Source organism: Schistocerca americana, chromosome 4 (genome assembly GCF_021461395.2).
Source record: "Schistocerca americana isolate TAMUIC-IGC-003095 chromosome 4, iqSchAmer2.1, whole genome shotgun sequence".
Taxonomy (NCBI): domain Eukaryota; kingdom Metazoa; phylum Arthropoda; class Insecta; order Orthoptera; family Acrididae; genus Schistocerca; species Schistocerca americana.
The window spans coordinates 212,724,672-212,751,245 of NC_060122.1; the positions used below are offsets into that span (position 1 = coordinate 212,724,672).

Consider the following 26,574-nt stretch of genomic DNA (forward strand, 5'->3'; position numbering starts at 1 on the left):
CATCAGAGGTTTCCACTGGAACAAATAGTTTCTTTTATTTCTGCAAGATCTCGTAAAGTCCGCCTCGTTCTTGTTATCAAACACTACTTCCAGCTAGTTGTTCGTAGTCTCCACGTTCTAATATGAGACCTCTTGTCCGCCTAGCGATTTCTCCCTCTCCTCACTAAAAGCTGAAACAACTTCAGTGAGCACTGAGGATCACTCGCAGCAGACTTAACACACGTTCCCACGTTCCACTTCTAGTACAGTACAGTAAAATAGTCTCGATCGCAACAGGTGTTAATTATAATTGGCATCAAGTTTGTCTGTCCGTGTTCTTACGGATCTTGTTTCGTCCGCTGCCATCAGCCGCCATCATAGTGCTTACGTTCTGAAGATAGTTTAAATTATAGACTGAAACCGGGTGCGAATTATAATAAACACCTGTTGTGATCGAGACTGTTTTACTGAAATTTAATGTTTACACCGAACCGTGTTAAGTCTCCAGTGATAGAATGCTGTCTAAAATTTCAAATGTTCTTACAGACTAAGGTCTACCTCGCACGGTCCACGACTCCCATCCTATCCACGCTCAACCTGACATCCATATTAACGGCTCCACGATAGTATTTCCTTATTCGGACTTTTCGGCCAAGTAGCCTCCAGTGTACAACGTTGGCACTTCAGTTGTCCGTTTCCTGCTAACACTCTCTGTACTTCCTGCTAGGTACTGGTTCCTGCCTGCTGTGTTCCGGCAATCCTGTGCACGTCAGTCGCCTTTGGTAACAGCAAGTTCGGCCCAGACGACCAAAATTTAGCTGGATTAAGAGAAGACCGGGTCATTATCTCCAGGCTGGAGAATAGCCCCCGTTCCCCAGAAACCGGCGCTGGCGCTTTTTTATATTAAAATTGGCTTTCGGGACGGGCACATATAGCTGCAAATAGGACAGTGTGGTTCGGCAATTCGGAAGATTCATTAGGGCCTAGCTCGGACGAAGTTACATCCTCTTGGACTTGTCATTTGACGCCACGCGGGTATTGTATGGAGATAAGTAAAACTCAAAACCCAGTCCCCGAGCGGCTCTCGGGTTGACAACAGCTACCAGCACTAGCTGGAGGGCTCGAACAAGAACTGATATAACATCCTCGACGGTTACTCGTCTGTATTGGTGGGAGGAGTCACACGAAAACGAGTAGTAATGCCTTCAAGGGCGCGATGGCTCAGATACTCGGCGGAACTTGGGTGTAACTAGCTCGACGGAAACTGGCTCGACAGTGGGAATGTCTGACCAACTACGTTCTGCGGGCTACAGTTCGACGCGATGCCCACGGAGCGGATACCGAAACAATTATTTAGTTGCAGTCGCGCAGCGTGACTTGACCGAGGTAGCGCGACCTCCACGCTGGGTCCCTGTGGACACTGACCGCAGACATTAGCTTTCCGGTCGTTGGTTAACAGCATTCCTCCAATTAGAGAGGCTGTCCCTTCTTTAAGGGGTAGTTTCTCTGGCCCAAGTATGAATTGGCGGCGAGTAACGTTGGTGGTAGATACAGCAACGACCATCGCAGATGATCATCGAGGGCACGTCGACGATGCTAGTACTGATAGATTGGGGGGGGGGGGGGGTGCTGTTTATATTGTGTAATAGATACAGACCCACGCGCCAAACAGTGCTTAACTTCTCAAGGACAACTCCTTAGTTCCGTCTTACCAAGCTGATCAGCATAGACGTATTTACGGTCGAAAACCTCAGTGTGCATAGCTTATGCGGAAAGATAACACAGTGCATTTGTGCCTTGCAAATGACAGGTGCGCATCCGTCGAATTATCGGCGGTTGTCTAGGACCTTGCCTGGCAGTATTTCCATAAGTTACAGCAACATTTTATGTACTGGGAGAAACAAACGTTTTATAGTGTAATAATTTGATAAACGTAGATGTCTTTCAGAGCGATCATGTTTCCACACAGTGTGTTCTAAATATTTTTGTTATTCATTCTTAACTCTGATTGGCATTTTGAGTGCAATACTGGCGTCAAGCACAAATAAGTTTAGTGTTGTTTCAGTATCAGTTGAGAATAAATCCATTTTTTAAAAAAAAGATGCGATGTGGAATAGTGATCTTCGAAATATTTATATTATTTGAGATTCAGCAGCAACAAAGTAGTCCAATTTATTCATTTATTTATTTATTTATTTTGTCGCCCCCCATCAGTCATCGACCTTCTTATTAGAACCGTTTTCTTTCTGGATGTCAACGTTAGCCCCTTTTATTTTAGATTTTCAAAGTACACTACTGGCCATTGAAATTGCTACACCACGAAGATGACGTGCTACAGAGAGGAAGAAGATGCTGTAATATGCAAATGATAAGCTTCTCAGAGCATTCACACAAGGTTGGTGCCGGTGGTGACACCTACAACGTGCTGACATGAGGAAGGTTTCCAACCGATTTCTCAAACACAAACAGCAGTTGACCGGCGTTGCCTGGTGAAACGTTGTGGTGAAGCCTCGTGTAAGGAAGAGATAGGAGTACCATCACGTTTCCGATTTCGATAAAGGTCGGATTGTAGCCTATCGCGATTGCGGTTTATTGTATCGCAACATTGCTGCTCGCTTTGGTCGAGATCCCATGACTGTTAGCAGAATATGGAATCGCTGGGTTCAGGAGGGTAATACGGAATGCCGTGCTGGATCCCAACGGCCTCGTATCACTAGCAGTCGAGATAACAGACATCTTACCCGCATGGCTGTAACGGATCGTGCAGCCACGTCTCGATCCGTGAGTCAACAGATGGGGGGGACGTTTGCAAGTCGACAACCATCTGCACGAACAGTTCGACGACGTTTGCAGCAGTATGGACTATCAGCTCGGAGACCATGGCTGCGGTTACACTTGACGCTGCATCACAGACAGTAGCACCTGCGATGGTGTACTCAACGACGAACCTGGGTTCACGAATGGTAAACCGTCATTTTTTTTTTCAGAGGAATCCAGGTTCTGTTTGCAGCATCGTGGTGGTCACATCCGTGTTTGGTGACATCGCGGTGAACGCACATTGTATTCGTCATCGCCATACTGACGTATCACCTGGCGTGATGGTATGGGGTGCCATTGGTTACACGTCTCGGTCACCTCTTGTTCGCATTGACGGCACTTTGAACAGTGGACGTTACATTTCAGATGTGTTACGACCCATGGCTCTACCCTTCATTCGATCCCTGCGAACCCCTACTTTTCAGCAGGATAATGCACGACCGCATGTAGCAGGTCCTGTACGGGCCTTCCTGGATCCAGAAAATGTTAGACTGCTGCCCTGGCTAGCACATTTTCCAGATCTCTCACCAATTGAAAACGCCTGGTCAATGGTGGCCAAGCAACTGGCTCGTCACAATACGCCAGTCACTACTCTTGATGAACTGTGGTATCGTGTTGAAGCTGCATGGGCAGCTGAACCTGTATACGCCGGCCTGCTGGCCGAGCGGTTCTAGGCGCTACAGACTGGAACCGCGCGAGCGCTACGGTCGCAGGTTCGAAACCTGCTTCGGGCATGGATGTGTGTGATGTCCTTAGGTTAGTTAGGTTTAAGTAGTTCTAGGGGACTGTTGACCTCAGAAGTTAAGTCCCATAGTGCTCAGAATCATTTGAACCTGAACCTGTACACGCCATCCAAGCTCTGTTTGACTCAATGCCCAGACGTATCAAGGCCGTTATTGCGGCCAGAGGTGGTTGTTCTGGGTACTGATTTCTCAGGACCTATGCACCCAAATTGCGTGAAAATGTAATCACGTGTCAGTTCTAGTATAATATACTTGTCCAATGAATACCCGTTTATCATCTGCATTTTTTCTTGGTGTAGCAATTTTAATGGCCAGTTGTGTAATTTACCCTCATTCTGAGAAGCAATTTCTTTCCATATGTATTTTTACAGTGAGGCAGATTTGTAATCTTGAGGGTGCAAGAGCTATTCATGCTGTCCACGACCCCACAAGAGTTTTTTTTCAGGCGCTTGTGTGCCGGGAATCACTTCGGGAATGTACAGGAACACCACTGTCCTATGGGGTTGGCCCACCCTCTGCGTTTTCGCACGCCGAACTCCTGCGAACGTCGTGTGGTACATTATTTATTTTGGATTTTGGTTCCATGACCATACAGTGAACCATCAGCAGCAACTTTAAGTTTTTATTATCGTCCATCTACAAACTTCAGTGCAGTGGTAGTAAAAGAAACACAAATTTTACTATGTTGTTATGTATACACTCCAGTTATCTATGTGCAAAATGTGATTTAAAATCAATTACAACAAAAACTGTATAATATTAACTAAATAATTATGTAGAAATACACTTCACTTTGTGTACAATCTGTTTATACATTCCTTCTGCTTTTTTTTCACACTGCGTTTTAGTTGGCCCTCGCCACATAATCCTAAAACTGGGCATAGGCAACATAGGAACAGGGGCCTTCACAGGAAGAATGGATGCACAGCATGACAATCTGATACCCGTCTAGCAGAATAGTTAGTTCTAGAATACATTACTACTGATCAATAATCCCAAGGACGTTGCGATTTCATGTCAGCTTTGACTAATAATGGATAAAATTATATTTATTGAACTAAAATACTTAAATTATCACAATAATTTGTCTGGTAGATGAATTTTGAATGCACGTCAACTTTTCAGTACTGTTATCTTCAGCACCATGTGTGTAATGTCACATAAACTCTGACAGGTCTCTCTTCATTCATGGAAAGAAGTCATGTCTCATGTATTGTAATTTCGGTATACTACATATCGTTGTTACAGATCATTACGAAGCAACATAATGTTTAGAGGAAATAAATTATTATTCCCTCAGCCATACTCCGAACTACAAGATGTGAGGCGTAACATATTTCTGTGGATCGTCAGAGAAGCCTACCACCGTTTGTGTTACGTAACTCGCATCATGCGCCTACATAACTGTACCGAAAACGAAATGGGTATTCAAAATTCGTCTCCTAGACAGTTAGAAATAATTAAACTATCAGATCTAAATTAATGTAATTTCCAGTACTGCTTTACCTAAAGCTATTTACATGACCCCGCAGGGTCCTTGGCAGTATTGATTACGAGTAACGTATGGGAGTGAATTGTTACATCTTCATGCCCAGTTCCTGTTACACTAGGTGACAAAAGTCATGGGATTCCTCCTAATTCGTGTCTGACCTCCTTTTGCTCGGCGTAGTGCAATAACTGGATTGTCATAGACTCACTAAATCGTTGGAAGTCCACTGCAGAAAGGCCGAGCTATGCTGGCTCTACAGCCGTCCATAATTGCGGCGATTTTGGCAGTGCAGTATTTTGTGCACGAACCGACCTCTCAATTATATACCATAAATGTTCAATGGGATTTTTTTTCGAGCGATCTGGGTGGCCAAATCACTCGCTCGAATTGTTCAGAATACCAATCGCGAACACTTGTGATCCGGTGGCATGGCGCATTGTCATCCATAAAAATTCCGTCGATATTTGGGAACGTGACGTCCATGAATCGCTGAGGGTTTCCAGCTAAACGAAAAAACCATTTCCAATCAATGATGGGTTCAGTTGGAGTGGAGGACCCGGTCTATTCCATGTAAACATAGCGTACACCACTACGGAGCCACTACCAGCTTCCATAGTGTCTTGTTGACGACTTGGGTCCATGGCCCCGTAGGGTCTGCACCATACTCGAACCCTACTATCAGCTTTTACCAACTCAAATCGGGACTCATCTGACTAGGCCATGGTTTTCCAGTCGTCTATGGTCCAACCGATATACTGACGAGCTCAGGAGAGCCGCTGGGGGCAATGTCGTGCTGTCAGCAAAGGCACTCGCGTCGATCGTCTACTCCCATAGCCCATTATTGTAAAATTTCACCAGTGTGCTAACGGGTACGTTCGTCGTAGGCCCCAAATCGATTACTGCTGTTATTTCATTCAGTGTTGCTGGTCTGCTAGCCCTGACGACTCCATGCAAAAGCTGTTGCTCATGTCGTTACGTGAAGGCCGTGTTCCCACTGCGTTGTCCATGATGAGAGAGAATGCCTAGAACTGGGTAATCTTAGCACACTCCTGACGCGGTGGAATTCCGTAATAACTTCCGAAATGGAATGTCCCATTCATCTTGCCCCATTTACCATTCCGCGATCAAAGTGTTTTAATCACCGTTGTGCGGCCATAATCACGTCGGAAACCTTTTCACATGAATCACTCGAGTACACATGACAGCTCCGCCAATGCACTGCCCTTCCATACCTTGTATACGCGATACTACAGCCATCTGTATATGTGCATATCACTAGCCCTCAGTGTAAAGTTAGAGCTAGTTTTTCTTTTGCACTTCCACATTAACTCATGGTTGTGTTCCTTGTAGGTATTCTGTCTGTGACCATTCTCAAAAGCATTTTAAATGAATTAACATACTTCCTGTAGTATTCCAAAACTTGTCTGGCTTTTCCTCCAATTCATTGTGTAGGGGCATAAATTTTCTCTTTTTTGATCTCTTTGTTTAATGTTCGATGAATCCACTAGTTCTTTTATTGTAGCTGTTTGACTATGGATAACTATCACTGCACTTAATGCAAGTACCGCATTCTTATTAGATAAAATTCTGGTCATAGTTGATAGTGACTGCCCACAGTAAACACTGCCACAGCTTGTACTGCCTTACTAGTGACTGGATTTCCCCGGGCTTCACGCTGCGTGAGAAAATCGCCTGTGTGGCCAGCTCCGACAGCGCCGCACGTGTTGCGTGACAGAAGGGCCAACCTCTGCGTGGAAAACACGCTCTAGCGGCCGTAGCCTTAAGCCATTGCGATTTCACTTTATACACTCCTGGAAATTGAAATAAGAACACCGTGAATTCATTGTCCCACGAAGGGGAAACTTTATTGACACATTCCTGGGGTCAGATACATCACATGATCACACTGACAGAACCACAGGCACATAGACACAGGCAACAGAGCATGCACAATGTCGGTACTAGTACAGTGTATATCCACCTTTCGCAGCAATGCAGGCTGCTATTCTCCCATGGAGACGATCGTAGAGATGATGGATGTAGTCCTGTGGAACGGCTTGCCATGCCATTTCCACCTGGCGCCTCAGTTGGACCAGCGTTCGTGCTGGACGTGCAGACCGCGTGAGACGACGCTTCATCCAGTCCCAAACATGCTCAATGGGGGACAGACCTGGAGATCTTGCTGGCCAGGGTAGTTGACTTACACCTTCTAGAGCACGTTGGGTGGCACGGGATACATGCGGACGTGCATTGTCCTGTTGGAACAGCAAGTTCCCTTGCCGGTCTAGGAATGGTAGAACGATGGGTTCGATGACGGTTTGGATGTACCGTGCACTATTCAGTGTCCCCTCGACGATCACCAGTGGTGTACGGCCAGTGTAGGAGATCGCTCCCCACACCATGATGCCGGGTGTTGGCCCTGTGTGCCTCGGTCGTATGCAGTCCTGATTGTGGCGCTCACCTGCACGGCGCCAAACACGCATACGACCATCATTGGCACCAAGGCAGAAGCGACTCTCATCGCTGAAGACGACACGTCTCCATTCGTCCCTCCATTCACGCCTGTCGCGACACCACTGGAGGCGGGCTGCACGATGTTGGGGCGTGAGCGGAAGACGGCCTAACGGTGTGCGGGACCGTAGCCCAGCTTCATGAAGACGGTTGCGAATGGTCCTCGCCGATACCCCAAGAGCAACAGTGTCCCTAATTTGCTGGGAAGTGGCGGTGCGGTCCCCTACGGCACTGCGTAGGATCCTACGGTCTTGGCGTGCATCCGTGCGTCGCTGCGGTCCGGTCCCAGGTCGACGGGCACGTGCACCTTCCGCCGACCACTGGCGACAACATCGATGTACTGTGGAGACCTCATGCCCCACGTGTTGAGCAATTCGGCGGTACGTCCACCCGGCCTCCCGCATGCCCACTATACGCCCTCGCTCAAAGTCCGCCAACTGCACATACGGTTCACGTCCACGCTGTCGCGGCATGCTACTAGTGTTAAAGACTGCGATGGAGCTCCGTATGCCACGGCAAACTGGCTGACACTGACGGCGGCGGTGCACAAATGCTGCGCAGCTAGCGCCATTCGACGGCCAACACCGCGGTTCCTGGTGTGTCCGCTGTGCCGTGCGTGTGATCATTGCTTGTACAGCCCTCTCGCAGTGTCCGGAGACCTCCAGTCTCCCAGTGAAGGTGTTGTTAACTCCGAAAGATCAGTCAAGTTTGAATGTTTTGAGATGATTCCTTTGGTAGTATTAGACAAGAGGTGCAGCTCCGCTGGTTTTCATACTGTCGTAACGTTGTATTCGGCGGTAGAGATTATATATTTCCATACTTGAGATGAGCATTTTTGGCCCCTTAAACCTGTATACTGGACCAGGACTCCAACTGGGACCCGTCGCTTTTACGGCAGTGCATTACCAGTTGTTTTCTCCTGCGCGGCAGAAAACTCCAGTTAGCCACTTCTGTCTCTCAGTAAGTCACTGCCGAGTCACGTTCCTCTGTGCTCTGAGTTATACCAGCACCAGCGGCGTAGCGTGAGGACGTCTCTGGCGTTCGGAGGGAGTGGAAACATTTGTAATATTAAGTTCACGCGTTTAGTAGATCCGAGGGAAGTCTCCGGATACCTTTATTGACAGAACGTAACCGAAGCAAGCAAAAAAGTTAGTCCTGTTAGTTTCAAGTAGTCATTGTATGCGGTGACATATTGTAGGGTCAAACAAGAGTCGGGAGCTTTCTTGAGGCTGAAGCGACCCTCGTTAAATTCTGCGAACTGAGAAAGTGCGGTAGAATGGCATAGTTCCTCCTTTGTAACACTTGACGATATAGTGGCACAACGCCAGTTTGCTATGTCTAACAGACTCCCCGCCCCTAAGTCGCCGAGTCGCCTTTCCTGTTCCATTCCTATTACCCCAGTACATCAACAAGAAATAATAAAGAGGATAGAAAACAAAGTTTTTAGGAGTGCGTATTGCTGCAGACTTGAATTGGAAAAACGATGTAGTTGACCTACGTGTGCTTTGGCCATAAAATAAAGAACTTTGGGGATATTAACCATAAGTTGTTATCATTTGTTTATTTCAAGGGTTGATGTCTTATAGCCGGCCGCGGTTGTCTCGCGGTTCTAGGCGCGCAGTCAGGAACCGTGCGACTGCTACAGTCGCAGGTTCGAATCCTGCCTCGGGCATGGATGTGTGTGATGTCCTTAGGTTAGTTAGGTTTAAGCAGTTCTAAGTTCTAGGGGACTGATGACCCCAGAAGTTAAGTCCCATAGTGCTCAGAGCCATTTTGGAGTTCACACATGTACGTCTTGCAAGTAGGTAGCTCTTTACCCAGCTGGGAATATTATCCCCAGCGTCACAGTCCATTTATTCAGTTGTGGAATTTATCAACAATCACGATTGCTCCTGCTTCTACGTCGGTCAGTAGGGGCGAACTTTTATCATTCGATTCAAGGAATATCAGGACCTTAACAATTCTAAGTCAACTTTATCTAGTCATTAGAAAGCTAATGGGCACTCTATAGGTAACATAAATACCAATTTGAGTATCCTTCATCGCCACCATAAAAGCGCGTCCTTAATTTATTAGAAGAAATACGAATTACGCGCAGCTTAAACAACCACCCTTCATCAACCCTTAACAAGTAAACCACGCTGAAGCACATGTATCCTCTAATTATTTCTTTTTTGAAATAGCGCTCAAACCTCACCACTATTCCCCTCAGACTTTCCTTTCAAAGGAATTACCTTTTTTTATCACTCATGTTAATCGCGTATTCGATAGTATTTTACATTTGTGGATACTGATTGTGTTGATTTTTATTTTCTTTGTTCCTAACTTGCCAATATTGGCTAGTTTGTGAGTGTTTTATTTTTTTAAAAATTTAAACTATTATATAATTTTTAGCAGATGGTTGGGCACCTCACTATTTATATCCGAGTACATAATTTTCACCTTACTTTATATTGTAAAAATGTAATTTAACCATCTTAAATTCACTTAGGTGTTATGTATTAGCCATTTTGTTAACGTTCGGCTTGTCAGTCACCTCGTACGCAGTTCACCAGCAGATGGCCCCACTTTCCCTTATAATATGACGGTCTCTCCTTGCCGTGCGCGGCTGCCTTCTATCACTGCGTCATTCCGTACCTCTTTCTTCGTGAGGTTGTCACTTGCCCGAGGCCTGGTGTTCACGACGACAGGCCTCACGGTGTAAGTTATCTTACGTTGTTCAGTGATTTTCCCTTAGTATGTTTCTCCCACAGAATGCTCACTTTCTTAAGATAATTTTGTGGCTATGTGTTGCGATACCCGTGTTTCCATTCTGGCTAACACGACCATATAAACCTCATATTTGTAGTTGAACCGTGAATCCCCACTAATACGAGGGCTGTCCAGAAAGTAAGTTTTGATTGATCGCGAAATGGAAACCACATTGAAAATCAGAAATGTTTTATTTGTAATAGTTAGCTACACTTTCCAGCTACTTCTCTACGTAGTCGCCGTTCTGACGTAGACTTTTGTCGTAGCATTGAACCAACTTTCCAATACCCTCATCATAGAAGGCAGCCGCCAGTGCTTTCCGCCAATTCTCTGCGCTGGCCTACAGCTCGTTGTCTGTGCCAAAATGTTGTCTTCATAGCCAGTGGTTCATGTGAGCAGAGATGAAACTCAGAGGTAGACAATTACGGCTTTTACTGTGGGTAATCAAATATTTCCAATTGAAAACAATTGCAGGAACATCTCCATTGCCCCTGCAGAATACGTTTCAGAGTTGTGTTGAAGAAGAAACAGCACGACAGTTATGTAATGTTGGCTGAATAGCTTTAGGCGACATTTCTCACCAGGCCCTCGTACTTGGTGCGAGGCAACATTTTCTAGAGATTTTTACGCGCTCACTGTGAGCTCAGAAATGAGAAGAGCGACGTGATGCTATCTAGGGTGATACTAGAGACACTGCCCAACACATCTGTGCAAAGCTTTAACGGATTTTCGTAGTCGTTTCCATTTCGCGACCGATCGGAACTTACTTTCTGGACACCCCTCGTATAACAAACGCGTGTTAAGTCTTACATACTCTCTCAGTAAAATATCTTTAGTTTTCCTTTTTCCGGTTTTCTACACCTGTAGATTGGCTTCTAATTGCCTGTAACAGGTCGCAATCTTGAACCAATAAAACTATTTATAACTGAAGACGTTAATTACCCGACTCTACTGTTGAGTACAATACTCTACCATTTGGTGAGCAAGATTTATGACACAGGCGAAATACTCTCAGACTTCAAGAAGAATATAATAATTCCGATCCCAAAGAAAGCGGGTGTTGACAGATGTGAAAATTACCGAACAATCAGTTTAATAAGCCACAGCTGCAAAATACTAACACGAATTCTTCACAGACCAATGGAAAAACTAGTAGAAGCCGATCTCGGGGAAGATCAGTTTGGATTCCGTAGAAATACTGGAACACGTGAGGCAATACTGACCTTACGACTTATCTTAGAAGAAAGATTAAGGAATGGCAAACCTACGTTTCTAGCATTTGTAGACTTAGAGAAACCTTTTGACAATGTTGACTGGAATACTCTCTTTCAAATTCTAAAGGTGGCAGGGGTAAAATACAGGGAGCGAAAGGCTATTTACAATTTGTACAGAAACCAGATGGCAGTTATAAGAGTCGAGGGACATGAAAGGGAAGCAGTGGTTGGGAAAGGAGTGAGACAGGGTTGTAGCCTCTCCCCGATGTTATTCAATCTGTATATTGAGCAAACAATAAAGGAAACAAAAGAAAATTTCGGAGTAGGTATTAAAATCCATGGAGAAGAAATAAAAACTTTGAGGTTCGCCGATGACATTGTAATTCTGTCAGAGACAGCAAAGGACTTGGAAGAGCAGTTGAACGGAATGAACAGTGTCTTGAAAGGAGGATATAAGATGAACATCAACAAAAGCAAAACGAGGATAATGTAATGTAGTCGAATTAAGTCGGGTGATGCTGAGGGAATTAGATTAGGAAATGAGACACTTAAAGTAGTAAAGGAGTTTTGCTATTTGGGGAGCAAAATAACTGATGATGGTCGAAGTAGAGAGGATATAAAATGTAGACTGGCTATGGCAAGGAAAGCATTTCTGAAGAAGAAAAATTTGTTAACATCGAGTATAGATTTAAGTGTCAGGAAGTCATTTCTGAAAGTATTTGTATGGAGTGTAGCCATGTATGGAAGTGAAACATGGACAATAAATAGTTTGGACAAGAAGAGAGTAGAAGCTTTCGAAATGTGGTGCTACAGAAGAATGCTGAAGATTAGATGGGTAGATCACATAACTAATGAGGAAGTATTGATTAGGATTGGGGAGAAGAGGAGTTTGTGGCACAACTTGACTAGAAGAAGGGATCGGTTGGTAGGACATGTTCTGAGGCATCAAGGGATCACCAATTTAGTATTGGAGGGCAGCGTGGAGGGTAAAAATCGTAGAGGGAGACCAAGAGATGAATACACTAAGCAGATTCAGAAGGATGTAGGCTGCAGTAGGTACTGGGAGATGAAGAAGCTTGCACAGGATAGAGTAGCATGGAGAGCTGCATCAAACCAGTCTCAGGACTGAAGAGTACAACAACAACAACAACAACAACAACAACTGTTGAGTAAACAAAATGTCTTAGTTTTGCGCATGGATGTTGATGGGACCTCGGCGTTCAGAATATCCGAGTAGTGTTCTTTCCCGGCTTACTCATGATTCCTCTCACCATTTGTATACTTCGGTGCAATACGGCGCGGCCGTTCTCTCTACCTACGTTTCGATCGTGGGAAGCGTTACTTATACGTCGTCATTGCATTCTGTATTGCTCCTGAAAAAAGTAGTTTACGCTGTTAACAATTGCAGCTTCCCTACAAAGCGTTAAAGTTACCATATAAAATATGATCCAAAATAAACGTAAGGTCACAAAGTGGAGGGCGTGATTATGGATGTAATGAAAACGAAATGGAGATGGACATGCATCGAGGTGAATGGGGGGGGGGGGGGGGGGGGGGTAGATGGAACAAGGAAGCTCTTCACTGATGTCACAGAAGTAAGAGCTAAATGACCGCGTCTGTGATGGTTAGCTGAGATTACAAATTTATAGGAGAACCGTAGATGCTTATGGCTGAAGACCGTAATGAATGAATGCATCAGTGTAGCCTAGTACTTCACGCAGCAGTGGGTGTTCTTAAATGGCTGACTGTTAGAAGAAACGTATCGCAGTGAACCAAACGATGGAGAAATGAATAGGAATGTTGCAAACAACAAACGATTACTTCATTTTGGAAGATGTTGTCCTTAAGTAGCTCTTCATCGTGTTGGAAATTCCTACTCGGAGTGCATTCTCAATTCTTATATAACTCTAATTCCCTATAGGAAAACCAGCCTGAAAGAAAAAAATGCAGGATAAAGATTTGGCGCTCTATTTTCACATCATTCGATGTATCCCGCCACATTGTAGCACAGTAGACAGGGAAATATATTACGGTGAAATTAGTGTTCTTGCAGCCGCAGGTTGAGCAAAGAAGTCGCGAAAGACAGCCAGCAGTCTGTTACAGGCTGAGAGTGAATTTGTCGTCCGACCTCGAGCCAATGAGAGTTCAAGGATCCGAGACGGAGTATGCCACTTGTTTGATTTAATGTGCGGGCATTCGTGCGCGACTGTGAGCGGCCATCTCGCTTTCTTGTGTTTCGGTGACGGAGCTAATGCGCCCAGACCGTGTTCCATCATGTACTTGACGTCAGGCACGTAGGAATCATTGAGAGAACCGGTGGTTAGCGATGAGTCAGAGGCGCTCTGGAAATAACTGGTGCAGCGGAGTCAATAGTCTCCCAGTGGCATATGCTCGCAGACAGAGATTTTTTAGCCACGATAGTCTACACGTTTCGTGTTACACAGGGTTTCAGATAATACAGAATGTGTGTGTGTGTGTGTGTGTGTGTGTGTGTGTGTGTGTGTGTGTTTGTGTGGCGAAGTACGTTTAAGACTTAATTTCCCAACGAAATGACGTTGCGTAGAAATAGAGAAAACGCTCAAATTGCGGACGGAAGTCGACCTTGTCTTTCGCAAAGGAAGTCATAGCATTTACCTTAAACTACTTCGCGAAATCGTAGAAATCCAAATCTGGATGTTCGGACGGGCTTTTGAACTCTCATCCTCCCGAATGTCTTAAGACTTCGTCGTCTTGCTCGAGAATTATAGTGTTCTCAGTTTTTGTTGTCCTCAGTGTTCACCACGCACCTATCACAAATAACGATCAAAACAGTTTAAAAAAATACGGTGATGCTAACGGTGAATTATGGTTATCGATACAAGAGGAGTGAAAAATTGTGCGAGGTCATTTGTTTATGATACCTGAGAAATAGGCAAAAATGTATTCACAATAATATACCGTAAGACGTAATTAGACACACAAAATACTGTGTTCCCGTTGTTAATATCTTATATTTAACAGTCAGAAATATGGAAACTACATTGAAGAACTTTTAACAATTACTAACATACTTTTCTCTACCTCGTGATGCCTGGGTGTTGTGTGATGTCCTTAGGTTAGTTAGGTTTAAGTAGTTCTAAGTTTTAGGGGACTGATGACCATAGATGTTAAGTCCCATAGTGCTCAGAGCCATTTGAACCATTTGAACTAACATACGGATGTGTATATTACCAAGACGCATAAATTTCTAAATGATATCGGTGACATTTCTGGTATTGCTAAATAGCTGGTGAAGCCCCTGTCACCACTGCCAGATCGATTTTTGTTGTTGTTAGTTCCATCAATATCCTCAAAACAGGTGGCTGGTTCCTGAACTCTTACGTAAACTAGTGTCTGCAGTATCAAGGTGTTGCGTCGCGCAAATTGTCTGCTGTCCTTCGCATTTCGTGCTGTGAATTTTATTTTGTAATAGATGTAGACATTTCTTAATGGGTCCCCCTAAACGTGAAACCAGCTGCCCTGTTGTGAAGCGCGGTAGAGTGAGGGTCTTCTCAGCTAATACCAGACAAATTGGTATTGCAGCAAGGGAATGTCGATTGGTAATACGTGTTGTTGTTGTGGTCCTCAGTCCTAAGAATGGTTTGATGCAGCTCTCCATGCTACTCTATCCTGTGCAAGCTTGTTCATCTCCCAGTACCTACTGCAGCCTACATGCTTCTGAATCTGCTTAGTGTATTCATCTCTTGGTCTCCCTCTACGATTTTTACCCTCCACGCTGTCCTTCAGTACTAAATTGGTGATCCATTGATGCCTCAGAACATGTCCTACCAACCGACCCCTTCTTCTAGTCAACCTCAAGAAAACAATACTGAAATCTTAGTTTATGCCGAAGTGTATTTCATTATGTACGTACGCAGTGCAGTAAATGACGTCCTCGTGTGCATGGTACCTACACGGGCTGCACAAAGATTTGGAAACACTGCGAGAAATGCGTGCTTGAATATAAATGCAGGTAGTAGACTGTAAGATGCGCTGTTGTATTTGACCACGAACGGCACTTGTGCAATGTCTTCAATACGTTGCAGGTGTAATTTTCGGTCAGAACAGTATTCTGTGGTGATGAGCGTTATGTAGGAGCTAAGGGACTCTGAACGTGGGTTAATTGTTGGTTCTCGAATGGCGGATGCTTCCATAACCAAGGCAGCCGAAGTTTCTAGAGGCACCGTATCAGAGATTTATACCGCATACAGGGAAAGCGTAAAATCACCATCCTGTAAATCACAGCTCGGAGGAAAGTGTGTTGAGTTGTCGAGGCACTGTCATTGCAGAGGATTGTGACGAAAACTGAGGGGAGAAGAGCTGCAAAAGTCGCTGCAGAACTGAATGTTGTACTCGCGAATACTGTTAGTACCGAAAAAATACGAAGAGAGCGCCAGAAGCTGGGAATTGCAGGTTGAGATGGAATTCCAAAACCACTTATCAGTGTTGCAAATGCCTGCGACAGGGAAATGTGGTGCCGAGCCGGCCGCGGTGGTCTCGCGGTTCTAGGTGCTCTGTCCGGAACCGCGCGACTGCTACGGTCTGAGGTTCGAATCCTCCCTCGGGCATGGATGTGTGTGATGTCCTTAGGTTAGTTAGGTTTAAGTAGTTCTAAGTTCTAGGGGACTGATGACCTCAGCAGTTAAGTCCCATAGTGCTCAGAGCCATTTGAACCGTTTTGTGGTGCTGAAGCCGTAAAACCTGGACTATGGAGCCTCGGAGCAAAGTTGTTTAGTTTGTTGCGCACTGTTTCGACCTTCTGGCCGAGATTACATCCCAAGAGTGAAACATGGCTAGCGTTCGATGCTGATTCGGGCAGCTATATCGTGGCATACCATAGGCCCCCTGGTTACTCTGTAAGGTCGTATTACTGCCAAGGAAATATGACCATTTTGGCCGATCAGGTACATCATGTAATACAAAGTTGGTTCCCCAGTTGTGAGGCTGTATTCCAAGACGTTGCAGAGAGCTTGCATCGTCCAGGACTGGTTTTATGAGCATGGGGATGAGTTGCCGCATCTTCCCTGGCCACCATAGTCACCAGATCTTCACCAGAAATTACTATCCACGTCCCTCGTCGTTACCTGAACTTGCAGTATTTTGCAGGTAGAATGGTATACGATTCCTTTAAAAACCAAACAAGACGTGTATTTATCCATTCCGAGGCGACTGGAAGTTGTTCCGAATGCCAAAGGTTTTCCTACACCATATTAGGCGTGGTAATGTGTTGTGTTTTTGATGTTTCCATATTTTTGTGCACCCCTATGTACTCGTATGTCAGAGTCTGTGACGAAAGCTGCGATCGAATGTGAGTGTTCCTCGGCTGAGTGGACAGACCCCAAGCGAGCCATTTTCCGTACTCTGGTGGCGGAGACTTCTTCGAAAGTCTATAGAAGCACCTCTCGCAAAACTAAATCATTTTCTGCCGATCTTTCACGGGGTACGTCTAGGGGCGTTTGAAAAGTCCGTGCAAAATCAGGGAGATGGTACCATCGGCGCGTGTCGAGGTCATGTTTAGCTAGTAGCATTTTTGGAAAAAACGCACACCAAGTTTCAGCCATATTGGTCTATTTCTTTGTGTTTGGCATTCGTGTGAATCAAGGGAGTCGAGTGATTGTCAAAAAATGGACGAAAAAGAATTGTGTGGTGATTAAACATTACTTTTTTTGAAAGGCAAAACGCTTCAGGATACAAAAGAGAAGCTTGATAAACATTGCGGTAACTCTGCACCTTCGATTAGAACAGTTTATAAGTGGTTTCAAAATTTTCGGAGTGGCCATATGGGCACAAGTGATGCTGAACGTTCTAGACGCCCTGTGGTGGTTACGACTCCGGAAATCATTGATATGGTGATGGATGACAGAAGAGTTAAGGTGCGTGAGATTGCTAGTGCTATAGGCATCTCGAATGAACGGGTACATAATGTTTTGCATAAACATTCGGACATGAGAAAGCTATCTGCAAGATGGGTTCCGCGATTGCTCACGCTTGACCAAAAACTGAATCGTATTGCAAGGGTATTTTTCAGCTGTTCAGGAAGAATCCGCAGAACTTCAAGCGTCGTTTCGTTACTGCGTATGAAACATGGATACATTAATATGCTCCTGAGACCAAAGTACACTCTAAACAATGGGTTACCAAGTGATAATCTGCAGCAAAAAAAGGCGAATACCATTCCTTCGGCCGGAAATGTTATGGCGACTGTCTTTTGGGATTCGCAAGGGATAATCCTCATAGACTATCTGGAAAAGGGTAAAACTATTACAGGTGCATATTATTCATCGCTATTGGAACGTTTGAAAACCGAGCTGCAAGAAAAACGCCGGCGAAGTCCATCACGACAATGCACCAGCACACACCTCAGTAGTTGTGGTCGCAAAACTAATGGAAATAGGATTCCAAGTCGTTTCACGCACCCCCCCCCCCCCCCTCCCCCTATTCTCCAGACTTGGCTCCCTCGGATTGCTATTCTTTCCCTAATTTGAAGAAATGGTTGGCGGGGCAAAGATTTTATTCAAACGAGGATGTGATTGCAGCAACTAATAGCTATATTGCAGACTTGGACAGTTCCTATTATTCGGAAGGGATCAACAAATTAGAACAGCGTTGGACGAAGTGTATAAGTCTAAAAGGAGACTACGTCGAAAAATAAAAAAAATTTACCTCCAAACACGTACGTAGTTTTTATTTTTGCATGGTCTTTTCAAGCGCCCCTCGTACATATAACAGTGAGAGACCTATGAGTAGGGAGGCTCCTCGGTGTGGCTGTGAGCATTATGCAACGCGTGGAAAGCAATTGGACAGAGGGGGCGCTGGTCCCCTCTGCCAAGTCTTCCGTTAGGACGCGCTTTTCGACGGCGGTTTGGGCGCGCGTTGGTGCAGAGTTCGGCAGGCGAGAAAGTGGGCGGTGCCCCCCCCAGCTGCACGACCGGGCCGCGGTAACAAGTAGACCTGCGGCCGCATTCCTGTCAGCTCATACAGAGCGCAGCTCGGCGAATCGAGTTGTCCAGAGGCAGACAAGGCCCGTTCTGCTGTAGTGGGTAACGACAGAACCTCCGTGAGGTTGATGGTGTACGATGCTGTCTTTTATAGAGAAGTAGGGATAGGAAAACCAACCGATATTTTAATTCTAAATGACCGGTATTTTTCGATATTTGTTTGGTCTCGGTTATAACCGGTGTTTATTTCTTACTAATAACCTGGGACAAAAACTTTTATCATAGCAGCAGTGCTATAATTTTGGTTTGTAAATGAACTCTTTCTTAAAAAAGAGTAATTTTTATTCGCAAAATTTCCATTCCTTTGAATATTAGGTCATTATAGAAAATGGGGAAAGTGATCAGTGCTATTTTAATAACTATACCGACAGAAATGAGCAACAAACACGTGGCATAGGAATTGGGCCAGCATTTTTTGCGACAATACTGTATCTGTTAGCAAGTGGCATGGCTTATTGAATGGTAGGAGTTTACTTGCTGTATGTGACACTTCCCCCATCTGCTCTGTATGTTAATTCTTCGCTGTTGTCATCGAGCATTAGTTGTAGTGCAGAGTGGGGCCATCCATAGTCTGACAGTGTTTTACGAAGGACGGTATCAGTGAAGTGCAATGCCGGATTTGCTGTAGTAGGTTAAAATTAGGAGGAGCCACAACAAATTTGCGACATTGTATAAGGAAAAAAATTCAAATTTCACAGTTCATTCATAAAAGTACCGTATCTGCTGCCTGTGTCTGCATAATGCGCCATTATCTGCTTTTAACTTTTGAAAATTGACAGATTAACTTGTTTTCACTCTCTAGCGCTGAAAATTTGTAATGCCCGAACAGCGGTATGAGCTTCGGTTACAACATGATTTTGGAGCAGAGTTTCAAACAACTAGAATCAATACTGGTGATTTTTTTGTGTGTTTTGGTTCAAATAGCTCTGAGCACTATAGGACTTAACATCTCAGGTCATCAGTTCCCTAGAACTTAGAACTACTTAAACCTAACTAACCTAAGGACATCACACACATCCATGCCCGAGGCAGGATTCGACCCTGCGACCGTAGCGGTCGCGCGGTTCCAGACTGAAGCGCCTAGAACCGCTCGGCCACCAGCGGCCGGCGTTGTGTGTTTTACAACCATTTATCATTTCGAGAAAATTACTGATGTTTTCTTTTATTTGCCTCTTTAATACTGTGATTCTGTGTATCATTAAACTGAGGGAGTCAAAATTTTTCAGTCTGTAAATGTGGTCATCAGTCCCCTAGACTTCGAACTACTTAAACCTAACTAAACTAAGGACATCACACACATCCATGCTCGAGGCAGGATTCGAACCTGCGACCGTAGCAGCAGCGCCGTCCCGGACTGAAGCGCCTGGAACCGGTCGGCCACAGCGGCCGGCTGTCAGACTGAGATTCATTGGAAAAATCCTCAGGAAGCATTGTCCCCCCACTCCTCTTTCCCACAATAGCTGCCACAAATCTTCCTAGTTATAACACAAAGTGTATCTTGTATGCAGACCGTATTATGTACTTTATATTACTATCATATAAACATAACTGTAAATTTATTTAAGCACAAAAAGTTTTTTTTACTGATTTCAATGACCTTTTCGAGTTCCTATTTTTAAAACTAAACAGAATACACTTATGTGAAACTTGAAAAAAAATGGGGAGAATGAAAACGTCATCTAAAAGGCCGTTAGCGCCCACTCTGAGAAGCGCTGGTTTTGGTCTCTGGAGTCAGAAATTTGCATTACTGACAAGTGGTCAGGAGGAGACGTGGAGCACGTCAGACCGTGTGGGATTTAATGCGGGACATGGACAAACTGTGGTCTGGAGTGAGGCATAGCTCACGCGAACTCCACAAGTTCTACAGGCTCGATACACGAACTTTTCAACTTACCAAAACGACTGTTACGGCCAGTAAACGAACTTCGGTCGTCTTTTGCCCCTGGGAAGGATCCCTGGTACTGTTCTGATTGTAGATTCAGTAAACTTGGGGTCGTTTTAGAGGGACTGGAACGAGGAAGAATCGCCACACCTATCCTAGACTTGTCTGTTGACCTCCAAGGCCAGAGTCTAGTACTCTACGCACTAGACCACCACGGCCACATTGTTGTGTAGTGAAGTTGTTTGTGATATACTAGCTTCTGTGAGAGTCTATTAACCTCGTCGGCGGCGGGAGGTTGAACCCTAATTTTCCTTCCTTGCTTCCATCGATGGTCCAAAGAGATACGGCATCGTGATTTGCAGTGATATGGAGTATGTGTTTGTTCGTTTCTATCTTTATCTGCGTCTTCAAATTGCCCGAGATACTGACAAATGATATGATCAGTATCTCGGCTCACTTTGGAGTTCCTATCTTTCTTTTATAAGGTGTCCTTTCATTAGATATATCCAGAAAGACAAATGTTTGAACTAAAACACACGGACACGTTAATAACAGAAATCGTGTACACGCTGCCTGCTTCAAAATACCTTCAGTAGCACCGGACAGGGTGCTCATACACTGAGGTGAGAGAAAACACGGGATACCTCGTAATATCGTGTAGCACCTCCTTTTGCATGACTTAGCGCTGCAACTCGATGTGGCGTGGATGAACAAGATGTTGGAAGTCCCCTGTAGAAATATTGAGCCATGTTGCCTTTATAGCCGTCCATAGTTGAGATTGCAGGATTTTTGTGCACGGACTGATCCCTCGATTATGTTCCATAAGTGTTCGATGGAGTTCATTTCGGGCTATCTGGGTGACTAGATCATTCGCTCGAATTGTCCAGAATGTTCTTCAGACAAGTTGCAAACAATTGTGGTCCTGTGACATGGCGCATTGTCGTCCATAAAAATTAAATCGTTGAAGTCTATGGTCTCCAAGTGGCCGATCCTTGATTTCCAGTCAATGATCGGTTCAGTTCGGTGTAAATGCAGCCCACACACCATTGTGGAGCCACCACCAGGATGCACAGGCCTTGTTGACAATTTGAGTCCCGGTAATGCCTGGAATTTGGTATTCATAGCACACCCTTGACACTGGATCTCGGAATATTAAATTCTCTACTTCGGAAATGGAACGGCCCATGCGTGTAGCTCCAGCTGTCATTCAATTTCAGAGTCTGTTAATTCACATCGTGCGCTTATATTCACGTCGGAAACCTTTTCGCATGTATCACATGAGTACGAGTGATAGCTCCATCAATGCACTGCCGCTTTATACCTTTATGGGATACTAACGCCATCTGTACATGTATCGCTGTTCCGTGACTTCTGTTACCTCAATGTATAAACTCACCGCTTCTCGATTTCATGTCTTAAAGATGACTAAATCGGTTTTGTTTTGTTATGGCCTACGACACTGGCATGTAAGACAAATAACACCTCAGTAGTCAACTGAAGAGTGTTTTACCACTATCCATGGTAAAAAAAACCGATTTCGGTGTGCTGAACCACGATATACACAGTGCGTTGCCAATTGTATAATCCTGATTACTAGTTGTCTAAAGTGTTTATCGAAACCGTTTCATTTCAGTCTGTCAGGTAATTGCCCTGGTGCATTTGAGAAAGTGTGTGTAGTTTCGTTAAATTTAAACCCATCCAACTCTAGTCAAATAATGGAAGGAAAACATTTGCTATAGCCACTGGTGAAGTCCTAAGCCAGTCAAGTAACACAACTATGCAGCAATTTCTAGTATGCCCAAGGAACAGGTAGAGTTTCGGCTCAGGAGAAGGGAAGGTCCAGAATGGGATGTTTTGAGTTTGGTTTTGGTTGTGAGAATATACTTTGAGCAGGAGTAGAATTCTCATCTTACAGAAATGTTCGCCATATACGATTAAATGAAAGCAGATATTGCCGGCCGCGGTGGCCGTGCGGTTCTAGACGCTCCAGTCCGGAACCGCGCTGCTGCTACGGTCGCAGGTTCGAATCCTGCCTCGGGCATGGGTGTGTGTGATGTCCTTAAGTTAGTTAGGTTTAAGTAGTTCTAAGTTCTAGGGGACTGATGACCACAGCAGTTGAGTCCCATAGTGCTCAGAGCCATTTTAACTATTTGAAAGCAGATATTACGTCACATCCGCAATTTAGTAACGATGTCTCATCAGTCACAAAACATTTTACGTAACAGTTCGGAAAGCAGAAGTATACAAACAGCTTGCATGCTCTTTGATGTCAGACCTTTGCTGTTTCCCGTTGCTTGCACGTCAAGGTTTCGCATGGTAGGTAATGGCCAGGAATTATTTGTTTTTGTATGCGAAGGAACATAAAACTGTACTTCAGAAACTGCAACTTTTATCGTCTTTCTTAGATTACAAGGGGCATACAAGGGCAGTAAATGCTCATTCGCTTCATTCTCGTCATGCCATTTGTAAAAGGAATTAACGCGAAGAGGCGGCGTTTTCGTACTTCCCAGCAAACGAAGTACATAAATAACGTTGACATCATACCGGTTGACTCGGAAGTAACCAGTCTGCAGTCTGACTCATGGCGGGAGAAAATTATTTTCATGAGTATCAGCAGACTACCCGTTACACTTGGTTAACTCCTACCTGGTCTTCCAACGAGAACAGCTATTATCCAGGTCTGTTTCTCATTTCCCGTTCCACTCATATCAATAATATGTATCATCTTTGTAATCAACTGCGGTTTAGGTGCAGCAGTACAATGTTTTGGAATAAGAATCAGTAAATTGAATCCTATAGATGGTTTCTCACCGGAATGGTAGACGATACTACTGCTGCGTATTAAGTCGTGAACTGCGGAAGTCTACGTCTTAGGTCACGACGTGCTAGAAACATACTATGTCTGGCCTTTACGAATTTTACGGCAATTGGATTACCGAATACCGAGTTTAGGGCAGGAAAAGTAATATAGGTGGACAAGTGGAAACTGTCATGTTTATTGTGATATAATGGAGGTATTCTTAAATACCATATGCAGTGTTCTCATGTCTCAACAGACTTCTGAGTTTCTAGAGTGTGAAGCTGAAAATCGGAGTGCTTTAAATATGTCACGCTCATTGCACATTGGGTTAATATCCTGCTATTCGCAACAGTTCCTTGTTAACTTCTCATTTTGGATCGTACATAGAGACCGAGCCTATTCGTTATCACCGATTTCGTCCAAATTAATTATGGTATATGAAGGATTTGGTCAAAAATGAATGGACAAAAATGGGAGCTCTATATGGCCAAGCGCGTACTAGCATTTTCAGCGCGGATCGGGCGTGGCACGAACCGTTCGTGTTACTGTAGATTCCAGGCAGCGGTTGGCTCAGCGGAAAGACAGCAGGCTGGTAACCCAAAGATCATGGGGTCTAGTGTCTATTCTGAAATTGTAACCCTGGACCATCGACGGGCAAAAGTCGTTCTCGTTAGACGACAGGATACGAACAAAGTAACCCACTCGTGTACAGCGCAGTATGCTATAAGCTTTACTCGAAAATTATTGCTAACCGACAACGAATGATTGCAATAGAGTACTGGCTCTTTCGGACTGAGGACTCAAAATACGGTGGATGAGTATGTGGCAAAATATTGGAAGCCGTCATTACTTCACAAGGGTCTGGAAACGTTCAACAGCCTTATTCAAGAACAGTTTTGACTTACGTGAGAGAGCCCCACGTGCAGGAAAACAAATTTATGCTGTCAATTGACTCGGGGGGGAGGGGGGGGGGGAGGGACAAAGAAATCCACAACTATACAACCACTCCGCTAGTGTAACCCTGCCTTGTCTGTTTTTATCAACAGGTACATAATTTGATCAAATAGCTACAAAATTGCTCTAACGACAAGGTGAAAGAAAAAGAAAGCGCTTTCCGAAAAGACTACATCATGGCACATCACCAGGTTTTTTCGCCAGTGTTTGGCGATATAATGCGTTACGCTGGATTTGTTTCAAAACTATGTGATGATGAATGGAAACGAACTTTGTTAACAACTTTAAAACAACCATGTAATTGTAAAAAATGCGGCGTCTCTATAGCGCTTAAGATGCCGCGATGATTACTCCTGTGTTTTTAGGAAGAATATCACACAAGCACGTGTAAATTAGCTGTAAATAACATAACTGTCAAATTCTATATACGAAGTTCTCGTGTACGCCTCACAATACCTTCGTGACAATTCATTTGAAATCCCAAGTTATATTAATTGCCTTTTCATGTTATTTATGAACATATTAACAAATAAGATAGATTAAGCATTACTTCAGTTTACTTGCAGTGTAAGTAACGCCAAAATGGAAAAGGAAACAGATAGGAAGTTTCCCACTTCCGGCGTTCCCAGTGATTCAAATACTGTTGTTAGACGTCTGTACTGCAACTGCCTATAGCAGTCAGATCACGATAGAGAGGGTGATCGCGAAATGCTCTTATTTCCTGATGAAGCTTGGTTGCATTTATTGGGAATCCGCAGAAAAAATTACGTGTAAGTTCTGAATATCATCATCAGTTGCCTTAAGAACTTTTGCATGCTGTGAAAACAATTGTGGTGTGAGTTTAATGCAACACAAATTACTGGGTCGATCTTTTTCCATCAAACCACATAATCTGATACGTATGTGAACAATACACCGCGACTTTTTTCTAGGCTACTAACAAACGAAAAGAACTCCTGTTCCTTCACGCAGCACAAAGCAGAAGCACACAGCGCCCTTGCATCTGACTGTATCACTACGTGTTTTTGATGTGATATGGTTGACTGGCCTCAAAAATGGCTCTGAGCGCTGTGGGACTTAACATCTGAGGTCATCAGTCCCCTAGACTTAGAACTACTTAAACCTAACTAACCTAACGACATCACACACATCCATGTCCGAGGCAGGATTCCAACCTGCGACCGTAGCAGTCACGCGGCTCCGGACTGAAGCGCCTAGAACCGTTCGGCTACCGCGGCCGGCTGTTGACTGGCCTCCTTCCCCAAATCTAAATCGAAGTGATTTTTACCTTTGAGGGATTTAAAAAAAATAAAGCTTTATCAAACAGTCCTTAAACACTGGAAGTGTTAAGACAGTATTCGGATTGGGATTCAAGCCGGCAGCCGGGACTCGACGAGAGTTTGACTGTGTGTTCATAAGACGTCACATTGCTCTTGCCCCAGAGGGACTCATTTAGTTTACTCATTATCTCTTTGCGAGTGTCTTCTTGGGGAAAGGAAACCTGCCCCTTTTTATCGTCCATCCTATTAGTAGAACACCCTCTTCCGTGTTAGGTATTTGTGATAGTTGTAATTTTTCGGTTGTGCCATTTTGTTGGCCTCTGGAATTCATAATCGATAGCTACACCGTTCTTTAAACTTCGGTTAGCTCGAATGAAACAAGTTTACTGTTACCAGTCATTGTTTGTTTATATCCAAAACGCGTTTAGAAGCTTTAAACCTCCATCATGTGGTGGATTTACGTGCGTGTGTGTGTGTGTGTGTGTGTGTGTGTGTGTGTGTGTGTGTGTGTGTGTGTGTGTGTGTGTTACGATTTTGGGGTAACTTATGGCACTGTCCACTGGAGAAACAGAAACACTGTTTCAGAACGTGGTTTCGGCGAGGTTTTTGAATAAAAAGTAAATGTATATCAAAGGTGAAAATAAAACAAGTAAAATAGAAAACTTCCAGTGGTCGCAGGCTCCTTTCTCTGTCGTCACACGTAAACTGTCATATTTTGAAAACAAAGATGGTGTCTGGAAACTGCTGGGTACAAAAAACATAATAGTAAAACAGAAACATTGTCTCGATGTACAAAGAATATGTATCACAGTAACATTATTATTTCGGATTAAGTTGTAAAACGTTTTGGAGATATTCGTTTGAGTTGATGGATATATGCGTTGGAATAAATTTTTAAAGTGGTATACAAATCCGATTCTGTCATGTTTATATGGCTTAAGTTTAATACTCGTCTATTTCATCGGGTGACATGTTGCAGAATTTAAGTACAATAATTACGTTGCCAACAGTGATAAAATTATTCAAAAATAACAATTTCAGCGCATGTATTGAGTAACTGAAAGAAGTATCTCCACAGTCCTTGAAACGTATTCTGAAATAATAATGTTGTTGCGATAAATATGCGTTGTACTTAGAG

At 44.2% G+C, this 26,574-nt stretch overlaps 1 protein-coding gene across 2 annotated transcripts in view; it reads left to right on the forward strand.

The window, feature by feature from the left end:
* LOC124612339 (serine/threonine-protein kinase tricornered) overlaps positions 1–26,574 on the forward strand; it is a 600,632-nt gene that overhangs the window by 363,926 nt on the left and 210,132 nt on the right. The gene's annotated exons all lie outside the window — the stretch shown is intronic.